Genomic DNA, 20,081 nt, shown 5'->3' with positions numbered 1-20,081 from the left:
CTTTCAGTCCCACCTCTGATCCTGCTACCAGCATTTATAAACCCATAGAGCTCGATGGAGTTGCTGGTGTGAACGGGAAGGGGTGGCAGGACTGGGAAGTGGGAGAGTTGTTTTTTGGCAACAGCTGGTGGTTATGTTGGGTTAAAGCAGTCATGGAACCACAGCTCATGACTTCAGGCACTCGCAGGTTTTAGTTGGAGCCATGCAGTTGTTATCTGTTTTTTTCCAGATCTAACAAGGATTTCTTTAAATTGAGTATCCTGGATTTCACTGCTTATTTTGGAAACACATGTAATATGCTTTATGTACAGTGTACCTCATGTCATTGGTAAGCACTCTCAAGCTCTTAATGTATTTCTCTTTGAGGATCAAAGAGAGTGAATCCCTGCCTGGAGTGGATTTGACTTTACCCCACTGTGGTGTTGCGGTCATTCCCCTGCTGCCCTTTAACAGAGCACACCTGGAAGCATTGTAGCTTGAACTTGCCCATGGGTACTAGTTTTTAGCATGGTGCTACAGCAGCTCAGCCTTTCCATTTGAGTCTCCTCCATCCACTTCGTTTCCTTCTCCTGTCTTTGTGGGGCTATGTTTTAGGCAGTAAGTCCCTCCCTTCACAGCAGACAAAATATAAATACGGTGAGAGGTGTCACACATGGAATGGTTGCTGCCAGGTCCTTCTGTTCCTGGTACCAAGATACCCTTCTTGGCTGATGATTGACAGAGGGTATTTAGGACCACGTATTGGTGTGGCCCTATTCACAGCCGCTCTCAACTTGGCTCTGCTGTTTTAAAGTGACAACTGTGAGCTTGTCCCCTCCACTGGGAGTCCTCTGTCCCTCCTGGGGTCAAAGGCAAGCTGTCTTCCTGAGCTTGGGAAACTGTTGGGGGTTTGGGAGCCGCTTCGTTAGGCTGATGGTGGTGCAGATGGAAAGCAAAGAAAGGGAGAAGAGGGTGAGAAAAGAGGGAAAGGCAGGCCAGGGCCAGTCTGTGCTGTTCTCCCACCACGAGATGATCTCCAGAGGTCCCTTCCAACCCTAACCATTCTGTGATTTCTGTGATCTCCTGCATGGAGACAAGCTATGTATTATAGCAACGTGCCTCAACTTTCTTGTCTGCGTAGTAGATATAACTGCAAGTCTTTGAGGAGCATAGAAAGAATTAATGTTTCCGTTGCTTGGATGAAAAGCACTATGCACACAAAGCGTTTGCTGTTGAAGAACTGATCCTATTTCATGATGCTTGTCAACACTTGGTGTTCTGTTCCTTTGCTATCTTGCCTATTATGGGGTGAGAAGGCATTAGCAAGGGGTTCTGTTTGCTCCCCTTAATGGCTGATTCCCTTGCTGTTGGCAAAGAAATCATTAAGCTTGTTTGGAAGGAGACTCTGCAGATTTGTTTCTGAAAGCTTTACAGAAATCTGTGGACAAATTGTCAGAGCCCAGGGCATTTCCAGATTGCATATCCTTAATTGTATTAAACACTTCTGAGCCATCTGATGGATTGTCTCACAGTTCAGCCGTCTGGTCTGGAGATTTAGGCAAGCTTGACTTTATGGAGAAACTCTGAGTCACTCACACTGGAGTGTCATTAGATGGCCCCTGGGCTGCTCTTTGATGTAGAAAGGCTAGTATAGTGTCACTGCTGATAGTATGCTGATTGAGAGAAACAGAAGGTTTTAGGGGCTCATTAGTTTTGATTAATCAGGCTAAAAGTACTGCTTTCTTGCCTTGCCTGTCTTTGCAAAAAGACTAGTTGCCCCTCCCATCCAAACCATAAAAACTGACATTGCTATTTTAGTTGCTATTTGTTATTGTAAGTCTACAAAGCCCACTCTGCTTTCAAAACAAATCCTTGTTGTCTTTTAAGGTAGTTAAGACTTGTTTACTTAATTACATGCAGCACTTAGAAGCTTTGATGTGCTTCCTCTTGCAACACCCATGTGAGGGGGGGGAATATGGTTACTCTCATAGCAGCAACAGGAGGGTGTACAGAGAAATAACGTCGTGTATGAGAAGGTGGCTTTCACTGGGGACTACCCCAGCTGCATGAAAGCCACCTTAGTGCTGGTTTCGTGCCTGCTGCTTCCTGTGCGCTCACCCTCTTTCCTGGAGGAAGAGAAACTCTGTAAATAACTTGCTACAAGATTCCTAGAGAGAGATCAAGTGCCATGAGGCCCTTCCAGGCCATGGGTGTGCACGTGGTGTGTGGTGGGCTTTGGAAAGCTTCTCTTTTTATGGGGAGCTTCTTCATGCCCTCTCATCATGTGATCGGTGTGTCCTATGCTGGCCAGCTCAGGGGGTTTGAGGGTGATAAGAAAGCTCAGCACTGGGTTTTCATTCATTTCATTCGTTTGCTGATGACACCAACCTGGGAGGAAGGGCTGACACACCAGAAGGCTGTGCTGCCAGTCAGTGAGACCTGGACAGGCTGGAGGACTGTGCAGAGGAGAACCTGATAAAGTTTAATAAGAGCAAGTGTAGGGTCCTGCACCTGGGGAGGAATAACCCCAGGCCCCAATACAAGTTAGGGGCGGACCTGCTGGCAAGCAGCACTGCAGAGAAGGACTTGGGAGTTCCGATCATAAGAGGTTGACCATGAGTCAACAATGTATCCTTGTGGCCAAGGAGGCCAATGGTACTTGGGGTGCATTAGGAAAAGAGTGACCAGCAGGTCGACAGAGGTTCTCCTCCCCTTCTATGCTGCCCTGATGAGGCCGCATCTGCAGTACTGCATCCAGTTCTGTGCTCCCCAGTTCAAGAAGGACAAGGAATTACTGGAGGGAGTCCAGCGATGGGCTACAAAGATGATGAGGGGCCTAGAGCACCTTTCTTAGGAGCAGAGACTGAGAGAGCTGGGTCTGTTCAACCTGGAGAAGAGAAGGCTGAGAGGGGATCTCATCAATGTTTATAAATGTCTCAAGGGTGGATGTGAAGAAAATGGGACCAGACTCCTTTCAGCGGTGCCCAGCGATAGGATGAGGGGCAACGGGCACAGACTGAAACACAGGAGGTTCCATCTGAATATGAGGAGAAACTTCTTTACTTTGAAGGTGCCAGAACACTGGAACAGGCTGCCCAGAGAGGTTGTGGAGTCTCCTTCTCTGGAGACATTCAAGACCCGCCTGGACACATTCCTGTGTGAATCTGCTCTGGGTGAACCCACTTTAGCAGGTGGGTTGGACTAGATGATGTCCAGAGGTCCCTTCCAAGCCCAACCAGTCTGTGATTCTCTTTTGTAATAATTTGTATTCAGTGCTGGCAAGAGGAGGCAGGGTGACTGGTGCTGAGAGAGAAGAGAGGCAGTTAGAGAAATGCTTTCAGTTGCATATTGCAGCCACTGCAGGCTCAGTTTTCAAGATGATTTTGGCCAATAAACCAAACATTTCTATGTAAAATTATTTGGAGACCAGAGGTCTATTTGTGTTCTTGAATCTGTCAATAATGAGGCCCAAGAATACATGATATTACCCAGAAATGCAGTGGATCACAGAAGGCTCTATAGGCCTAGATCTCCAGATAATCACTTTTAAATTTACAGGAGAAGCCTAACTTTGATTTGGTTTGAAATACAATCCTGAGCTTTCTTATGTCCTCAAATCTGAATTATATCTGGAAACTTATCTGGAGGCCATCCTGTTCCTCCCAATTCTAAGTTCTGAAGTGAACTCTGCTAAGCTGGAGCTTGTGCCCCACCATCAGATGTACAGCTGTCAGCAGTGGCAGAAGGGACTTGCTTTTCTCTCCTCAGGGTTTGCCAGAGTCTTTCACTGGCAGGGCTGAGCATCCAGGAGACTGTTGTACAGCTTGTGTGGGACATGGGAGACTCTCTGGCTTCCTCCTTCAGCTTCTGTATGTTTACTGTGTTGTGGGACAAACTTGGATTTGATGCTCTCTCCCTCTCTTACCTCCTTCCCAACTCTTCCAACCGAGAGCACGTATTATTAGGGAAGAGCAGTTTCATTTATGCAGCCGATCTAATCTGTCAGACATGGGCAGTCGTGCTATCAGTGCGTTGTGCTTGAGCAGGATTCATTAATTGTAAGTCACAGTGGAGTTCTTTGCTTGTTACTTGTTTAAACCTCTTCCTCTGATTAGAAGAAGTCCCCAAGTGATTGCTCTGACTGTTTGGGATGATCCCAAGATCAAAACTCAAATTTTGATCAGTTCTGTATGCCAAGAGGGGCTGACTGCTTGTTTCCTAGGTGTAATTCACAAGCAGTGCTGTAGAGGTGTAATTACATTGTTCAATACAAGAGCTGGAATAAATATGGTGGGAAGCTGAGCCATTTCCCTCTTCCTTGTCCTTATTGAGGTGTTGCAGCAAGCAATGCCAGCTTGTGGCAGGGCTGCAATTCCGGGCTGTTTTTGGTGTCTGCGTAAAAGAGACTTTGAGTGAAGAGACTTTGTTCTGCCCAGCTTCATTCCTGGCTGTCTTACAATCGATCTGCTGTTATTTTCTGCTGTGCCTCAGAAGGTGCAGTTTCAGGAGGAGGGTACAGCAGTGGCTTGAGGCCATCTCTGCTTCTGTTCCTCAGCTTCTCAGCTGCTCGGGGGCCTCTTTAAATTAGAGCAGCCCCTGTGGGTGCTCTTGCAGACGCTGTACCCAGCTGCTTCTGTTTCTGGAGCACAGAATGCCTCGGTCACACTCCCATCTCTGACATTGTCCCTGTGCCAAGGACAGAGATGGTGGTACTGTACAAATATATACAGGGTCTGTAGCTGCTACTGTATTGCTGGGGTAGCGTGTGAAGGCTGAAATGAGTCTTATTTCTGTGAAATGCTTATATGATTTCTTTGGGGTGTTGCAAGGGTTGAAGTCTATGAACTCTGGTGTTACTGAACCTGAATTTTAATATACTGGGGGCAGGTTTTGCTGTCTGTCCAGTGGTGGCAAGAAGCAGGATGAAGGCATTCCAGCTACACTTGATTTTCCTCTGAGTTTGTCCAGCTCTGATCTAATATATAACATATAACATATTATATAATACATCATTAGGGCCTTGCTGTGTGTTCCCCATGCAGCAATAGCAGTGGTGGGAAGCTGGAGAGGGGTAGCAATGGTGGATACATTGCTAAGCTGCCCACCCATTCCTCAAGTGGATGAACTGGGGAGAAACAGGTTCTTCAAAGGTTTTCAGGAAAGTCAGCCAAAGATTGTGCTTGTATGGATCAGTTCTTTCAAAAAATTTAGTATTTTGGTTGGTTGAGAAAACAACTTGGCTGTCAATTTTCTGGGGGTATTTTGACAGAAAGTATGCCTTTTTTTTTAAAGTCTGAGTTACAAAGGAAAGAACTAAGAAGCCATTTTTCTTTAAAGAACTGCATGTGAAACATTCCACCCATGTCTTAAGATTGCTTTGTTATTTGGGTGAATTATTTGTAACTGGGCTTTCCTTCACTCAGGTTCATATAGTTTTGTGCAATAAAAGGAATTTTCCATTACAGAGGCCTGTAACAGGGTTTTGCACTTAATGTTCACGCAGTGTGGTGTGGGCCTCTGAGTTCAAACATCCTGTCTGAACATGAAGTATTAGTACTAACCTGGTTAAGCTCTACATTGAACCCCTCTCATGATATAGGTCTGTCTGTCTGCTGCCTGTCACGGACAGAAGGGAGTGAAAACTCATCTGTTGCAACCCCAGAGCTGAGGGGCACCATGTAAAGGCACCTCAAGGTGCTCACCTGCAAGATGAGCTGATGCTCCAGACAACCTTTTGGTTCAATAGCATCATTGCTTCAGTAGCACATGTATTGGCCATACCCAAACAGTGATTTCACCTTTCTAATGATAATTAAGATAGCTGGGCCTCCCTTTGCACCACATAATTAGTACAGAAATTCCCCAGCAGGCTGAGGACTGAGGTCTCTCCCGTGCCATGCAAGCATATTGTTCATGCCCTTCTCCACAGGGAAGCTGCTCTTCCAAGGTGTGAACACCATAGCAAAGGTTATACGCTGCTTGAAACACTCTTTCAGCAGCTACTGCACTATTCTGATAGCCTCTCCATTTTATTTTTAGAATTCTGCTTGTTTTATTTATACCAAACAGATATATTGATGGACTGGAAGGATAAAAACTTCTAATTTTCCGCTTAGACCCACAAACAATTTTATTCCTAGTCTTTTCCTATATTTTTGTTCTGAGTACTGAATGTTGTATGTTTTTCCTTAGACTCATGAGGAGGTTGCTGTAATACCTACAATGCATTGCCTCAACTGAAAGAGGGAGGAAATGGCTTGCTGACCTAAAAATCAAAGGTCTAATGACATTCTCCCACAGAAATGAGCATGCAAGGGACTGAGAAAGGACTCATTTAGATATTTTTTCCTCATTCTTTGTCCAGGATAGTGGGAGTGTGTCCCTTCTAGCCAAAATAGGGGATTTCCTTCCAAAACTCTCATGCAGATCCTGCAGGACTCTCAGCTGGCCTGTGCCCATCTGAAGGATGATCTGGGTTTTGGACTTGTTGCTGGATTCTTTGCTGTTCTGTTCAGCTCCTGCCAAAGCCAGTGGCAGAGCCTTGCAAAGATGTGCATTCAGCTCAGGTAAGGATTAGGGCTGAACCAGCCCGCTCTTTTCTATTGCTGTCTGCAGATGTGTGTTTTCTGTGAACTCATGGAAGTTCAGGAAGGCCATTGGATCACAGAATCATTTTGGTTGGAAAAGACCTTTAGGATCACCAAGTCCAGCCGTTAACTTAGCACTGTCAAGTCCACCTCTAAACCACATCCCTAAGAACCTCATCTACATGTCTTTTAAACCCCTCCAGGGATGGGTGACTTCTAGTTTCTGAAGCAGAACTCCCTGAAAGTCAGTCGCGTGATTAACTTTGTGGAAGAATGAGTGGTGAGTCTTTCAAGACAAGGTGTGCTATGGACTTTAACAATCCCATGTATATTTTATAAAGCCAAGATTTGTCCTGTCCTGTCCTGTCTCCTCTGCCTTTTGTCCCTCGAGCTGTCAGAGCACTTCAGAGCTCTAGGGCCACATCTCTACATGTTCCAACTGCAAACTGGGTTTAAACAGGCATCTTGTCAGCTATGTCTGTCTGAAAAAATACTAAGGAGTCTGCCATAGAGCGATGCTGATAGTGCTTTAACCATGGGGTTGTCTATACCTGCTTAGAGCACCAGACATCGTCTTTTGCTTAGCAAGCCTGCAGAATTTATCCAAAAAGAAATAATTTCAGACAGACATACTGCAGCTCATTATGGTGGGCCTCAAATAATTTATAAACCAAAAATTAAAAATGTTGATGAAGAACAGATTTTGAAAACAGCTCATTCTTGCCAATTCCTATCATACTAGAAGAATTAGCTTCCCTCTGGTCGTTCAGGCAACAAAATCTTTGGGACCAATGTTCAGCCAATATGAGTCAGAGGAGCTTTTATGCTGACTAGTGTTTGTTTATATTTTCCTACAGCTTGTGTGGCACCACGAACACTGCCAGCTCCCTATGAATCAGCCATGTTTCAGTATCCCAACAGATATCTCAGATGGCAGGCCCTAGGCACAAAGTCTGGCGTTCTCCACTCATCCTGGTTGTCAGATCACTCGTGCCTATTGCCAGTCTTTGTCAGCCAGTCACCATGCTGGTGGATGTAAGAGATCTTGGGGAATGAAGATGAGTTTCTGCTGCATGTCATGAGATACTTGGTTGCTTTGGCCTCCTGACTCTTTGTTCATGCCTCTTGTACCATAGTCTAGTGTAGGCAGGGGTCTAGAGGGAGACATAGCCTTGAAAAGCAAGAGATTTTCCTCTCCCAGTGCCATAAAATGGATGATAATGGGCTACTGATGTGATCTTTTTTAAAAAACTATTCATCTGTTATGCAAATGAGGTGTGAAAATTATGTGTTTGTGTTTTTTTGATTTTTTTTTTTCAGTCTGTAAAACACAGAGCATGCTGTTGTCTTAATGCCATCAGGGAGAGGGAAGTGGTATGAGATGTTCTTGTTGAATGTCCTTTTTATCATCCGTGCTTAGAGTTAGCTTGCTCTCTGAGCTACTGGCTCATTAAGGGAAGCTATTAAGCCCGAGCAGAAGAAAAAAGATGTTAAGATGCACTATTCTAGACAGCAATGGAAAGGTTTTAGCTCTATATCTCAGTGCAGCAGTAATTTAGGTGAATATGGGATTTGACAGCCATGTTTCTAACAGCTGCGTTCTTCCTCCTTTCTCATTATATGGAGAGAAATTGAATCCCTTAGAAAATAATAAAGCTATAATGGGTCAAGGTAAGGAGTCGGCCAGCGAGTCAGGGCTGGGATCAGGTCAGGATGGGACCTGGGGTTGGACACAGTGCAGTGATTGCCAGACAAGTCTCTAGCGCTGTGGCAAGTCCAAGGTCAACCTGGGAAATCGGGTCTGCGGGATAGTGTCGGGGTGCAGATCAGTGGGGTGCATGGCCAGGCATGGGCACAGATGCAGCTGCTTGAGTGAAAGCCCTGGCTTAAAGAGGTCTCCTATGTGAAAGGTGTTTTTCGATTCGTGATGAGGCTAATACAGAGCTCCCGGGGAAAAGAGGGCCTGCTGGTTCTCTGTACAAAAGCAAAGGAAAGCTGGGGGGTGGGAAAAGGAAAGGAGAGCGAGACAGACTTTCATGGAAGTATTTGTTAAATTAGAAGAAAAGCCTGAAGCCTAATTTCCTTACTGTCTCACCTGTTTTCTCCGTTTTGCAATGCATGGCTACTCCCCTGGTCAGACATCTCTTAGCTGCCCACAAAACAAATATGGGCTGGCAGCAGTAGCAAGGCTACAGGAAAGCTTTTGCTTCCTTACACAGCTCCTGAAAACAGAATTGTCTTTGAGTCCTGAGTACTTGTTTTGTATTAGGAATGAAAAATCTCCTGTCAACTCGGTGTGAAGACTCCGTGTTTAAAATAGCCAAAGGTCCGGAAGTACAAAATTCAGGTTCCAGTTGCGGTTCTGACTCACGGTCCTGTTGCACATTGCAGGGTTTAGTATTTTCCCTTCCTGTTGAAGTGTATAAATGGATGGTACAACATATGCCTATTTTGGGATTTCTTCTTCCAGTTCCCAGCAGAAGCCAGAAGTTGAATAGAAGTTAGAAATAATATTATTAAAATTAGAATGAATAGAAAAAAACAATACTGACTATGTCTAAACTTTGGCATGTTTGGGGTTCAAATCTGGAGTCTGGTTGTGACCCAGTGTGAATGAATCTGAACATCTTTTCTATTACATTGTTTAATTAGCTGCTCCTTATCATTAAAAAGCACTCAAATAAAAACAGAGTTGGAGTTGCTATTTCTGGTAAACTGTCGAGAAAAAAGAAAATGGCAGCATTGCTCCAGTGAAAACATTTGGCTTAGTTTGTTCTGATATTTACATGATGTTTTCATCCCCATCAGATGAGCTGTTGTTTTTCCTTGTCACTGATGCTTTCAGGGGGCTTCAACCTATATTCCCCTTTTTGTCTCAGCACAGCAAACAGCTTATGTGAAAGTAAAATGCAACAAGCATTTCTGTATGTTCATTCTGTAAATTGCACGTATTTCTGGATGTCATTTTTTTTTGTTGCAAAGAGACAAGCCTGCTTTTTAAATTTAAGCCACCAACTCAAAATTTCACTTAGGAGCACTTTTCTTAGTCTGTGGTGGTGAAAATACACTACAGACATTGTGCATGCGAGGTTTTGCTCCTGAAGGAAGGAGTGGATTTGCCTTTGCTTTTGTCAAAAACTAATTTTGTCACATACTTACGAAGTGCGAGGTACTGGAATATCAGAGCAGGTGTTGGACAAAGAAAAGAGAGCAGGCAGCATTAGATGCTTTAAAGCAGAGAAATTTTCCTCTGGCAAGGAAGGTATTCGACATTTTGAACAGCATCATTTTTTTAAACTGTTTACCTGACTGGATGAGTTTCTTTATTAGACGTCACACTTGCTGCTTCACTTTCTGAAATATTTTTCACTATGTACACTTAGAAAAGTGATGTTTTTGTTCAGGGGGAAGTTCTTTGAAGCAACAACTAAAAATCTCACTAAGAGTTTGAACTCTTCTCCCATTTGCAGCAAGATATCAGTGGAAATCTTGTAAATTTACAGCAGAGCCTGACTCTGACCATTTCTGTAACCTGAGCTGTTCAGAGAGGAGATGTTTGATAGTTTGAGTAACAGGATAAACTGTTTTGCAGTTTGATATGGGGCTTTGAAGACAGAGGTCTAAATCTCAGCTTTTAACACCTTTAAGTGGTCAGGTCCTCCTTTGTACTCTTCTGCAATAGCCTACCTCAAAATTGGACTAGTCTATCTTAAAAAAAACCCCACAAAACTACAAAAGCAAACAAACCACCAGCAGCAGTTATTTTCCTCACAGAATGATTTAAACCTGAAAACAAGAGAGAAAACAGAAGAAACAAACCAGCAACAGAGACTTGCATATGAAGAGTAGCTTAAAAAAAGTTAAAATCTCTACCTATATTAAAAAATAAGAAAAATGTTCCTATTCTATGGAATGTGGTAATGTGTAAAAGCTTCTATGATTTCCCCAATTATCTAGTCACAATGACATCAGATTTGATTGTCATATTTCTGTTATCCCCTCAGGCAAAGAAGAGTGTCTCTGTTGAAGAGGTGTCAGTACAGACAGTCAGACAGTCATTCCTATGGGCTGGGCAGACAAAGCTCCCCCATTCCTCAGGATCCCTTTTCAGCAGGGAAGAAGCTCTGTGGGAATAGAGGAGACTGTACATGGTAATTTACCAGCTAACAACGCGAAATACAGATGTTGGAATAAGCGCAAATAGTGACAGCAGCTTCACAGCCGATTTTGATACTGTTATTTGTACTGTGGAAGTATCTGGCCTTACTACCTGTGCTGAGACTCCTTTGCAAGAGACTGTGTAATGGAGGAGGAAAGGTTGTACTTCAAACAGCAGCAAGAACTTTTTTGTTTCAAAACATAGGTTTTGTCTATCTCCTACATTAGAACAGGTTTACAGTAGTGGAAAGAGTTTATTATATCAAATTACCTTGAGTGGTTTCTATGAAGGTAAACATGGGATTTAGGGTCTGTCTTTCTGACTGGAGGTGCATCACAGGCAAGGAACAAGACATGATGTGGGCCAGAGAAGAGCAGGACCTTGTCCTTACAGACCCTGGTGGACCTTCTGGAGAGCTGCCTGTTGTATAGCCACACTGATGGGGGGCACAGGCCTGTGGGGCTCCCCTGACTTCTGCCTCTGCCCACCTGCAGCCCTTTCTCTAGAGAAGTTCAGTCACTGTTTGCCAGGAGCAAACCTTGAAATGTGCCTGTCCCCAACGAAGTGCAGTTCCCACTATCATGAGGTTTCTGGAAAGGATGAATGTGACCTTCAGGCCCCTGCGTTTACACCCAGCTGAGTGCAGTGGTGGTCCTGTGTACCACTGGGACATGGTCCAGACAAGTGCTGTTCCCTGTCCTGTTTCAGATCAGTGCTATGTCAGAGTGTTGGGGCTTTTGCTGTAATTATTATCCCAATTAATTAAAATGTTAATAAGAGCTGCCTACTCTGCGGAAGAGTCAGGCAACACCTGGAAAACGTCTCACAAAGAGCCATTCCAGTTGCTGGCGTGTGCATCGGGTATTTGCAAGCACTTGGCCATGCTAAGCCAGTCCCAGGGCTGCACCCCCTGAGCTGTCCTTGGCTCAGTGGGGCAGGTGGATGTGTCTGCACTGGTGCTTGGCCATTCATGTGTCTTCATGGGTTGTCCCAGTGTGCGTGGAAGAGTGCAGGTTTTGTAACTCACTCCCTGTGTATGGCCTTCACCTGGATTTCACAGACCCAACCTCATTGTCCATCTGATGATGTGTCTGATTTTCTTATGGGTATAAACTGGTAACACAGGAAGTTCCATTTAAATTTGAGAAGGAACTTCTTCACGATGAGGGTGCCAGAGCACAGGAACAGGCTGCCCAGGGGGGTTGTGGAGTCTCCTCCTCTGGAGACATTCAAAACCCGCCTGGACGCCTTCCTGTGTAACCTCATCTGGGTGTTCCTGCTCTGGCAGGGGGATTGGACTGGATGATCTTTCCAGGTCCCTTCCAGTCCCTAACATTCTATGATTCTGCATAACTCTTAGAAACCAGCTTGTTCCCTATTCCGACGTGTTTCCTGGACTAACACACGTGCTTGACAAGGGGCACATTAAAAGAAACCAGACCATTAGCCATACCAAAACAGAGCCACCTCCTATATTGTGATTATTTCTGGACCAGGATGGGAAGACAAGCCACAGGAGGGAGAAGTTGTCACTAGTAAGAAAGGGCTTAGATGCCACAGTGATGACAGTTGCATGATAGCACTTCTGTGCCCTTGTCCTTCTGTACCCAAATTCTACCATGGACCATGCTGGTGTGGTTAAGCCATTGTAAGTGCTGTTGTGGGCCCCGTGTGCTAAGATTGCTGTAGACCTCAGTGAACCTGGGGAAAAGATATCTTGAATTCCCAGGTACAATCTTCTTGGGAACTCTTAGGCCAGTCCACATGTGCTTTGGGAAGGACTCAAGAGGCTGAGAGCTGGTGCTGAGAGCAGTTTTTTTCTTTATCTAGAGCATAAGCATGGAGCAGGGGGGAGGAAAGACCCTTGAGGGATGGTGAGGAATTTGTAAGGTGGTCACTGACTGTGTCCCTCACTGTGTGGTATCTAGGATTTTCCTAGGGCTTAGAAGACTGTACTCTTCTTTCATTACAAAGTTCTCAGAGAGCAGAATAATTCACACTGTCTGGGGATCTGCGACCTGGGGAGTATCTTTCTATTTTTCTTACAAAGTTTTTTCTGCCCTAGTTCCGCCCTAAGCTGGATTTGGAGATCACATCCTTGGTAATAGCAACAAAAGATTAAAATGGCCAAAGCACAACATTAATGGTAGAAAAGAACCATGTGATTCATTAGAAATGCAAATGTAATGTTTAGAAGAAGAGGACTTAACAGCTCCTCACAGAAGGAGAAGACATTTTAAGAGTGATGTTTAGGAGTAATGGAATGAGACCAAGGAAAGGAAAACTTTGGCCAAGCAAGTAGGAAATACGCGTAGCTGCGAGACTCATTACACCAACAGATACTTTCCCAGGACGTGAGGTAGGAGAATCCATCACTTGAGTAATTGGAAACTGATGGGTGGATAAGCCCAGGGGATTGGTCCTTCTTGTTAGATTGGGAGATGGACTTGGACTTTCCCATCTCTCATTTCAAGGGCTGTATGTTTGAGTGAAGAGAGTAACAGCACTCCCTTTCTCTGTGCCAAAAGGTCTTGGCTGTCTTCTGTGCTTCTCACACCCACAGAATACCAGGCTCTTGCGTGTGAAGGTACCTTGGTGGCTGCTTTTAACTCTAAGTATTTTTAAAACTTTTAGGAGACTTATAAATCACCTGTATGTGGGTGACTAGATGGAATACTTAAAGTAAGCTGAGAAGTTGCTCTGAGCACCTGAGATACTAAAGATGATAAGATTTTCATGCATACTGAGAAGTCATACCTCATGTGGCTGTTTGAAGGGGGTGATTTAGCATTTTGAGCAGCTTTCCTTGCGTTAGCAATGTCGTGTGTTTTACAGGGGAGAGAGATGGATTTTTTTTTATATTTGCAAATCTTTTGTATCTGGGATGAGTAACAAGGGAGTCTGGTCTCAGTTACTGTCTCAGATGATGCCTTATGGTTGTAATCAGGCAGAACATGGTGACTTCTGATGATTTTCGGGGGTGGGGGAGGGCAGAGGAAGGAGTTTTTAGCATCATTCTGTAACCAGTGATTTCAAGTCAGGATAGACCTTCTAAGATGTACCAAGCAGCACATGGCACCTTTAGTGGAGATGCTCAGGAAACACAGAAAAAAAATTCTACAAGAAAAATGAAAATAGATTAGGAGAAATGGAGAGACAATCAAAATATCTATTTATGTGTACTTGCCTCTGTGAAAATTCCACTATATGTTCATTATTTCTTACTTTTTTTTCATACTGAAGGCTAGAATTGCAGATTCAGGGTTAGGAGTGAATCTTGTTTTTCCTAGGATTGCTGATCCAGGAGAGCAGTTTAGACAATTTGAGAGGTAAGAAAGAGCAGAGGGATTGCTAGGAAGCCCGTCTTCTTATATTTAGCACCCAAACAGAAAATTAGCAGTGCCTTTGAAAGTGGTATGTCTTTGCTTTGCTTTCCCTTCCCTAAAATACAATGTAAGGGACATGGCCTGGTTGTAGGAGTGACATGACGTTGCAGTCCCTGAATGCTGTTTGACACTCACATGTGATGGGCATGAATGACGCTGAAGATGTCTGTTGGCAAAACAAACACAAATTTGATGTATTTTCTTTTTGAAACAAGGTGTTCATGTACATGCTTAGTCTGCTGTACTTCTTTCTGCAGTTTTACCTACCTAAATTCGTGATGCACGACTGTAACTTCTCCTGACAAGAGGTGATATTTCATGCTTGTATGTAGGTACCATTAGCTTGAGACGTCTAATTCTGGGCAGCCGAGTACAAGTGAAGTCATTTTAATAGCATATTCACAGAATGGGGAGAGCTGCTATAAACTTAAACTGTCTGGCTGTTGCTGCAGATCAAGCCTGGAGCCGGAACTGCTCAGACATGGCAGTTATAGTTCAGTGGAGATGTATTATTTATGAATTCCCGGTTGTCACTGTTTTTAAAAACATGCGAAATCTGTTGGTGTGCAGAAAATAAGTCTGGGAGAGGTCAGCCAAGATAGCAAAGTGTGCGAAAATCATGGCAGACATCCACTTTGTGCCATAAATCAAGCACTTTCCCTGGTTTTCAGGCAGATACTTGATTCTGCTGGATTTGTCATATGATGGTCTCTTAATCAGATAGGAATTTGAGGCCATCCTATTTAGTTAATTCTTATCAGAACCACATGTGCTGTTTTATTATTATTGTTGTTACTTATCATTATTAGGGGAAACAAATATTTCTTAAGAAATTGCTGAGTGTAGTGGAGGAATCTTGGATCTCAGTAAATGAGCGGAGGTTGAGAGTTCACGCTGTTGAACAAACAGGCAAATTTGTCTGAGGCTATTAAATTTAAATCACAGTTTATTACTTTTCTTCATGTGGTAAACTGATCATGCAGTGAACTTTTTGTATGTAGTCATGTACTCACCGGAGGGTAAGAATCATTTGGCCAAATATAGTTGCAGATAAAACCAGTCCTAGGGTTCAGAGGTGTTCAGATGAAGGGGATTGATTTGGCTCATCAGTGAAGCGGTTGTATAGTTGTCTGTCATTTTGTGAAGAAATCTGGCTCCCAGCTAAATGTAATATTTTGCATGTGCTTATTTTTAACATGCTCCGAGGAGCTCTGACGCAACTTTGAAAGTATTTCAGTAAATATCAGTTTTTAATGTGGAACATCTGCACGCGATTATGACGAGGAATGTGACAAGCTTTATCTTGCTCAGTTCTCTTTCACCCCATGCGAAAATGTTGTCTGTGCTGAACAGTGTGGTTCCTTTTCAGTCTGGGTATGTGCAAGGGAGAAAAAATCGGGAGATCTGGATTTATCCTGTCTGATTTTAGGCAGTAAATGGACATTAGGGTTTCCATGAATGCTTCAGACAGAGAGGAAGCCCAGCACAGCTACTGAAAGAAGCAGCTGGAGCCCTCCCCGTCATTCCTTCCCATCCAGCCCCTGCCCTGGGGCTGATGAACAGGGTTGTTTGGACTGTCGAGGGTTAAGATTGCGGGGTGACAATAAAACCCTGGCAGATGTATTGTTAACCCCCTCTCCCCCCCCACACTTTCCCCTCCCTCTCCCCCCTTTTCACTAAGGAGAGGCGATTGGGAGGAAAAGAAGCACAGAGTGAAGAGAGTTGGAAAAAATTAAAGATGTTTTACTAATGCTACTAATAAGAATAGAGAAAATAATACAAAATATACAAAACCAATCTTGAAAGTCTCAGCAACTGCAGAGCCGGCAACCAAAGTCCTGGATTGGACTCTGCAGCCAACCGGAGCTGGATTCAGTCTGTCACCAGGCCTCAGTTCGCAGGGACGACTAGCAAGGTCCTCTCCTAATGTCGGCCATAAGCAAAAGGGAAAAGGGAAAAAGGGAAAAGCCAACGAGATCCTCGTGATCTCCCACTTTATATGAAGTATTCACGTGAATGGGATGTTATACACAGTTGGTCAGTTTCTTGGTCTCTTGTTTCTCGTCGCCCCTCTCGCGAGATGTCCGTCTGTGCTTATCAATAAGTTTGCATTCCATTGCTAGGTTTACCAAAACATGTGTCTGGTTCTCCAGGAAAATGCAGTTAATATGAAGGCTTTAGCTGACAGGAAAAATTCACTGAAACAGAAACTTGTTTTTAGCAAAACCAGGACAGGACCCAGTTCTCCCCTCCGGTTCCCCGTGTGGAAGCACAGCCTGTTCTGTCGGCACAAGGGAAGGGGCAACTCAGGCATGGGGATGGGTGACGGGAATAAGGGGACACACAGCTGGCCATACTGCCAGCCTAAAGCTCAAAAATTGCTTTTGAGCAGGTTTTAGCTTGCTGAGTTCCTCGCTGGAATCTCTGTCTTGCGCCTAGTATCTTCCACATTATCTTATAATTGAGATTGGTCCTTAGAAGCTGAGAAACCAGCAAGTACCAGTAACTGAGTACCAGGTAAGCTGATTCCTGTTTCACATCTGAGAGCCAACCTGAATTTATTTCCACAGGGGAAAGTTGAAGATAAATTTGCTCAAAACCAGCACTATTGATCCAGCACCTTTCAACAGTACTGACCTTCACTGAAAATTAAATGCAAACACAAACCTAACTTGAACCATTAATGCATTTAGCTAGTATATTATCCTCCAAAGTATTAGCAGCCTGAACTAGAACTGCCAAGAAATTTAAAGTAGGCCTGTGTCTCAGTGTGAAGGCCGTATATTACTTTAATAGATCAGGCATGTATTTATGCTTCTTTTTGTTACATTAGGGTTTATGAGATGAAATTGATTAATAAACTGTCACATTAATGTTTCCACTTATCCCATTGCTGGCAACACCCGTCTTTCAGCAGCAGTATTAAAGTTATAATGACATTGAACAGGCAGACAAAAACACTGTGTGTAAATTAGTCTTTTTATAACTTACTGCTTATGTAGGATGCACGGGAGGTGAGCGTGTTTTACCAAGGCAGAACTTTTAAATCTTCGTCTTTCTCTGACCACAGTCACATAAAATTACAGCTCTTTGAAAGGTGGAATTTTGAAGACCCTAAGGGAAAATTTCTATCAGTATGACGCATGCTAAGAATCACGCCTAGAACAAATAGTCTCTTAGATGAGGGCTATACTGAAGTGAGGGAATAAATAAAAGGAACTGGAAATTTTGGTATGTGATAAGCAGTAGGACTTACTTGCCTCTCTGAGACCACTTGGGAGAACTATATGTGAATTGGGATAAAAGGGGAACATCACTTGCTCAGAGAAATGAGATGTGACAACAAAGGAAAGTTTTCCCCTTTTCTCAGCAGTTTTGCTTTGAAATCTGGAATATGAAAGAAGTTACACTCATGGGTATGGGAAGAGGGAGGAACATGGACAACTTTGTGATGAGGACCTAACTCCAGTTTATCACACCAGGAAGATCAAATAGATGACGATTAATGGGGTTTTTTGAACAATGAGGAGAATCCTCTGAAGGACAGGGTTGGGAATTTGGGGGAATCAGAGCTATCCAGACATCTGTTGAGAAAGGGATGAAAGGAGAGTATGAGCCACCCATGTAACGAGGAAATAATGATACTCTGAAAAGAAGAAGGGCATAATCTCTTATTTAAATTTGCAGATTAAGCCTGCTGTAAGAAAGATTTAGGACAGGTGCTAGATAACCAAGAATACTGAGCAAACAGAGATATTGCATGAAGAGGCAGGGAGGGCCACTGGAAGAGAGTAAAGGCTTGTTAGAGAAAAACTTGTCAGAAAGGACAAAGGTACAACTGATTCTTCCTTGGTGCAGAATGTGGATTATATGATCTTTTGAGGTTGTTTGCAGCTGCGTTTTGTTTTGTGATTCTGTTACTAGTGTAGGAAGATAAATGCGTATTATTCTCCATCGCCTGGTTTGCAAACGTCACTGTCTCCCTCCTCCACTTTGGAGACTGTTCTCCTGAGTTCTTACACTGCGTGGTCTTTTCCTCTGGGAAGTGAAGGAGGGAAAAACGGCATGTGATAATAACCATTGTGCCAGCGCTTGGGGCACTGCTCTATCATACTTGGACATTAGATGTGTGAGTACAGTATAAGAACCCAAATATGGCAGAATTGCATACTGTTAAAACCAAAAATAGTCAAGATGTCATCCATCTGGAATAGCTGATTCTTTGGAACAGTAAAAGAAACTAAATAAAAATTGTAAATACAAGCAGTAAATCTGTATCTGAACCTGCATTCAGGTGGTTTGGGCCCATCTGCCACGGAGAAAAAAAAGTCTTGACATTTACTGAAATAAAATGCATAAATGTAGATACCCTCGAGGCTCTCATGCCCCCACGAGATGCTTTCATGCGATCTATCTTGAAATCTCTTCACTCTGGCCATGCAGTGAAGAAGAGATAAAGCTTATTTCCCCTGCAGGATATTAGATAAGAAGACAGACAGATATGTAGAAAACCTACAGTTCTCTGCTTGAGTGGTGAGTAGAGTTAGCTGAGAAAATTATTTTGAGTAACATACTGTTTGTGCACTTTGATCTAGGTCTTGTGTATAACCTGACAGCTGTCAATCTACCCATTTGGAATAGATATATTTTCATATCCAGTTGGCCTGGGCCATCTAGGTTTTTTCCTCAGTATTGTTAGACAAGCTGGTCTTCTCTGCTGAGCGCAAGGTTGGGTTTGGTATGTTTTATAATCTGTAGTATGTATAAGTGGAAAAACATCTTAAATGTTTATTCTTTGAAATGAATGGGAGTGTTTGGTGAACAGTCGCTGATTCAGGGTTCCAAACTCAATAAGAAGTTTCAAATTCAGAAATACCGAGTAAGAAATGGAGTAAGTAATTAATTCTTGCCAGGTTTAAAATCATGAGCGTATGTGGCTAAGGACCACGTCTGAGTGGCAGGTTATAGCCGTCACTCCAGAGGAAGCTGAGGAATTATACAGCCTTGGAGGAATGGCTTTCTAGGTACATGGTGTTGCAATGTGTTTGATATATGTGTGTGACAAAGCTCATTGTTGATTCCACCATGTGGTTGGCATATACCCTTTCAGATAACTGTGAATGCTGCTCTTTCTTATAATAATCTAATTTATAACTTTTTTAGCTCTTAGTTGTCTTAAGATGATCTTTTTAGGTGTGTCTTTAGGAGTGTCACAAGTTGATGATGCGCTTTAAAACTTCGTTTTGGTAAAACAAGGAGAATGGGGAAAAACTCATACATCTAAGAAGAAATTAATTTATAGCTATGTGTGTTACAGGCAATCGGCTGATACAGTGAAATAGCACACCCTGTAATCAGTGAGTCATATGTGCTGATACAAACCATTTATAAAACAATGATCAAACAGAACAGTCCACATAAATACCGAAGACCAACCCGTAACTCCCTCTGATAGCATTCACATCAGTTCCAGGAGTGATTCAAACTGCATTTTTCATTTCTTCGTTTTGTTTAGCGCTTTACACTTTCTCTACCGACGTGCCGGTGTCTGGGTTTGCGTGCCCTGGGGCTTTGGAGGTGTTCAGAATGAGACTGTGGTGCAGAGGTGAGTCCGGACTCTCGGGGTGCTGGTGACGCAGGGCAGACGGAGCATCCCACGTCTGTGGGGATTTCCCACTGCAGAGAATCAGTCGCCTTCTGCAGCAAACGGTGCAGAGCTTTCGTGGTCGCGTCTGCGTGACCGTCTTCTCACTGCTGCTGGCTGGGAACAGAGCCAAGCAAAAGGTGGTGAGGTTCGGATTCTTCATCTGCTGATCTTCTTCTCGGGAATGATGCTGTGGTCAAAGCTGGTAAGTTTTGAGAGTAATTTTCAGACCGTTACACATGATGTCTGTACACGGTCTGGAGTGCACTGATGAATCATAAAGGAAAGACAAACATTTCAGACCCTGTTTGTTTCTGGGTTAGTGC

At 43.5% G+C, this 20,081-nt stretch overlaps 1 long non-coding RNA gene across 1 annotated transcript in view; it reads left to right on the top strand.

Moving 5' to 3' along the window:
- The first annotated feature begins 18,664 nt into the window (after positions 1–18,664).
- The window catches only part of LOC110365484 (uncharacterized), a 144,622-nt gene continuing 143,205 nt past the window's right edge, over positions 18,665–20,081 (top strand). The window contains exon 1 of the long non-coding RNA XR_010471630.1: positions 18,665–19,716. This is a non-coding gene — a long non-coding RNA (uncharacterized LOC110365484). The remainder of the gene's footprint in view (positions 19,717–20,081) is intronic.

The sequence above is a fragment of the Columba livia genome, chromosome 3, assembly GCF_036013475.1.
Source record: "Columba livia isolate bColLiv1 breed racing homer chromosome 3, bColLiv1.pat.W.v2, whole genome shotgun sequence".
Classification (NCBI taxonomy): Eukaryota; Metazoa; Chordata; class Aves; order Columbiformes; family Columbidae; genus Columba; species Columba livia.
The sequence above is the reverse complement of the archived record's forward strand: the minus strand, read 5'-3'. Positions and strand labels throughout refer to the sequence as shown.